At 34.8% G+C, this 3,113-nt stretch overlaps 1 long non-coding RNA gene across 1 annotated transcript in view; it reads right to left on the minus strand.

The window, feature by feature from the left end:
- Positions 1-603: 603 nt before the first annotated feature.
- LOC106868201 (uncharacterized) overlaps positions 604-3,113 on the minus strand; it is a 14,724-nt gene continuing 12,214 nt past the window's right edge. The window contains exon 3 of the long non-coding RNA XR_001409239.1: positions 604-922. This is a non-coding gene — a long non-coding RNA (uncharacterized LOC106868201). The remainder of the gene's footprint in view (positions 923-3,113) is intronic.

Consider the following 3,113-nt stretch of genomic DNA (forward strand, 5'->3'; position numbering starts at 1 on the left):
AGAGAGGGAAAGAGAGAGAGACGGAGACAGAGAGAAAGAGAAAAGAAGAGAGAGAGAAAGGCAAATTATTGAAAGTGATAGCAAGAAAATCATTGTTCTATCTTTTTCTCTCACCAAGGGTCCGTGCGTCCGTGCGTGAGTACGCCTGCGCGCGTGTGGGTCAGGAGTTTCGCTGGATCCTAAGGTAATAAAGGACAAGGTGGTGGGGGCACAAACTGAAAGGATACATATTACGAAATCATTGATAATAATAATAATAATAATAATAATAATAATAATAATAATAATAATAATGATAACAACAACAACAACAACAACAACAACGAACAGTTTAGAAATCTTTTGAACTTGATCTTTTATTTTTGTGACACGTGACCCTTTCCGTTTAATGGCTGCATTAAAACGGCCAACAAGAGGATGACACCAACAACACACATCTTCAATATTTTCACAGTCATTTGCTAATTCTTTGAGTAATGATGATCAGACGGAAGGCTGTTATATTTCATATCGTATTATATTATATTATATTTCACTGTATTATATGATATGATATAATATAATAATAAAATATAATATATCATAATATAATATCGAATAATATTTGATGTAGCATATTGTATTATACTCAGCCGAGCGGCTAATTGCAAGACCAGTGATTGTCCAGGCATTGGTTGTCAATATGAGCGGCGGCGGTGGATTCCGTCTTTGTATGCGGTTGCCACTGAGTGCATAATTCTGACTTGCATTTCTTTCCCATATGAACAGGGTTGGGTGTGAATCGAAATATAAAGAAAAGCTCATTTCCAAATAACGTGATTTTAGGTTCAGTGTCTTCTATTGAAACCTCGGGACGACCAGTGTCTTGTGAGTGATTTTGGTGAGCGGAAACTATGTGGAAGCCTAAAAACCCTGATGGCTGCTGTCCAATGACAGAAACAAGTAAAAGAAAAAAAAAACATATAATATTAAGAAAAACAAAGATGTCCAAGAGCTTAAATAAATGGCTTCATCCGATTATATCAGCAAAGTCGTTCTGATTATGAATCGTCGAAAAGTGTGAGAACTTTATTGGAAGAAATAATGAAAATTTCACAGACATCATCAACACCCTGATCCACCGCTGTAGCGGAAGTTGAGGTTTACTGGGAGAAAAATAGAAAGTATAATGGTTTAGAAGAGTTAGAGATGCGAAAATACAATAACACCGCAAGCAAGGCTTATCTATGCCAGGGAGGAATTCAGCAGCACAATAAATACTGAAAAGAAATGGAAAGATTCCGGAATTGACAAAAATTCTAGTTTCTGGCTGAAAGAGTTAATCAATATTTATGCATGTGCGGCAACATCTTTAAATGAATTTGTAAGCAGACTAGAATTAACATCTACCTAATGTTTATTAGAGGGGAAAATAATACTGATTTCTCGAATCAAAAATACAATAGACCCCTGAGACTAAGAGATATATTTTATTTATCAATAACATGCAAAAATTCCACCTACACTGCAACAAGCTGTCTGCTTTACTTGAAAGTCATAAGACTTTACTTGATCAGAAGATGTGTCGGAAAAACATGGATGCTTGTAAAGAGTAATTTCGGGTTAAGCGAGCAATTATTGAAGATAGCAAAAAGAGATAATAAAAAAAGCCTTAGTATGTCATGGAATGATTACCGAAAAGCATTTGATAGCATTATACGCTGTTGGATATTGAGAACTGCATATACATAAAGCAGACGTAATATTAACACAGTATCTCATCGTTGCCGTGTTGAAATGGAACGCAATGATATCCCCGCAGGCCAAACAGATACAACCAAGCTGATAATAAAAGGAGACTTACAAGGAAAACGCAATATCCATTCTATTCGCTTAATTTTGGCTCTGTTAAAACATTTGGTTATAAATAGTTAATAACCCACAGTTATAAATATTACGGATAAATTATGAATAATGTATTCTAGAGATGAAATAGAATATCTTTGCAAGGGATAAAGCCTATCTGGGTTATGTATTAAAACTTGTTCGTGTATTCAGTTAAGATATTAAATTGAATATGGAGCTCGATAAAATATATTGGTCGAACTTGGCAAATTAATTAAAATTGAGAATATTAAATTAGATCGAGACATCGAAATTAGAAAATTAGACCAGAATGACACAATTTTATATTTAGAATTATTGCAAAGTGATAAAATACAATGAAAGGGGAAAAAATAATAAAATAAACGAAACATTCAAATTTATATAAAAACTGAACGCAATGACAGGAATAACGTGGGAGATTTAGACATCGCATTTATAAAGCTGTCGGTGTTTAGCCAGCCCACAGAAGGCATTATTGAGCAAACCTCAGATCGAAACCTCAGCAGCCGCGACCTTCCCGTTTCTTTTGTATAACAAGTATTACATTATCCAATGTGTGCCGCTCCTTAAGATAGTAGGGTCTGATTTAATGCATATTCGGCGAATATTTCTACAAGATCGAGCGAATGCGGAGAATTTCTCTCTTTCACGTTATTTCAAGATTAATATATGAATGAAGAAACGTAATGAAACTTATATAATTACTGCATAAAATACAATGAAGTCTTTGTTCTTAGAATTGGTCAAGTCTACTTTTTTTAGCATTCTCAATATTATACATACACATACATACATACATACATACATACATACATACATACATACATACATACAAGAGAAATCGACCGGCTGATTCGTACATTACAAGTGCAATCTATGAGTAGAACAGTAAAAATATGTAAAACTTCGCAAGTTCCAAATGTGAATTTGCCTGTGTTAACTACATCCCAAAGATGGAGCCTGGTATCTTTGTTGGAAACCGCCTCCCTTCTCAGTGGAAGATTTCTAATAATTAAAAAAATAGAACATACATACATACATACATACATACATACATACATACATACATACATACCGATATACATACACACATGCACCCAGACAACCACACACTCATAGCACAACACATACCTTCACGTGTATATGAAAGAGATATGTTCATTTCATCTCCATCTCTCTCTCTCCCTTCCTTCCTCTCTCTCTCTCTCTCTCTCTCCCTTCCTTCCCCTCTCTCTCTCTCCCTTCCT

The sequence above is a fragment of the Octopus bimaculoides genome, chromosome 8 (genome assembly GCF_001194135.2).
Source record: "Octopus bimaculoides isolate UCB-OBI-ISO-001 chromosome 8, ASM119413v2, whole genome shotgun sequence".
Taxonomy (NCBI): domain Eukaryota; kingdom Metazoa; phylum Mollusca; class Cephalopoda; order Octopoda; family Octopodidae; genus Octopus; species Octopus bimaculoides.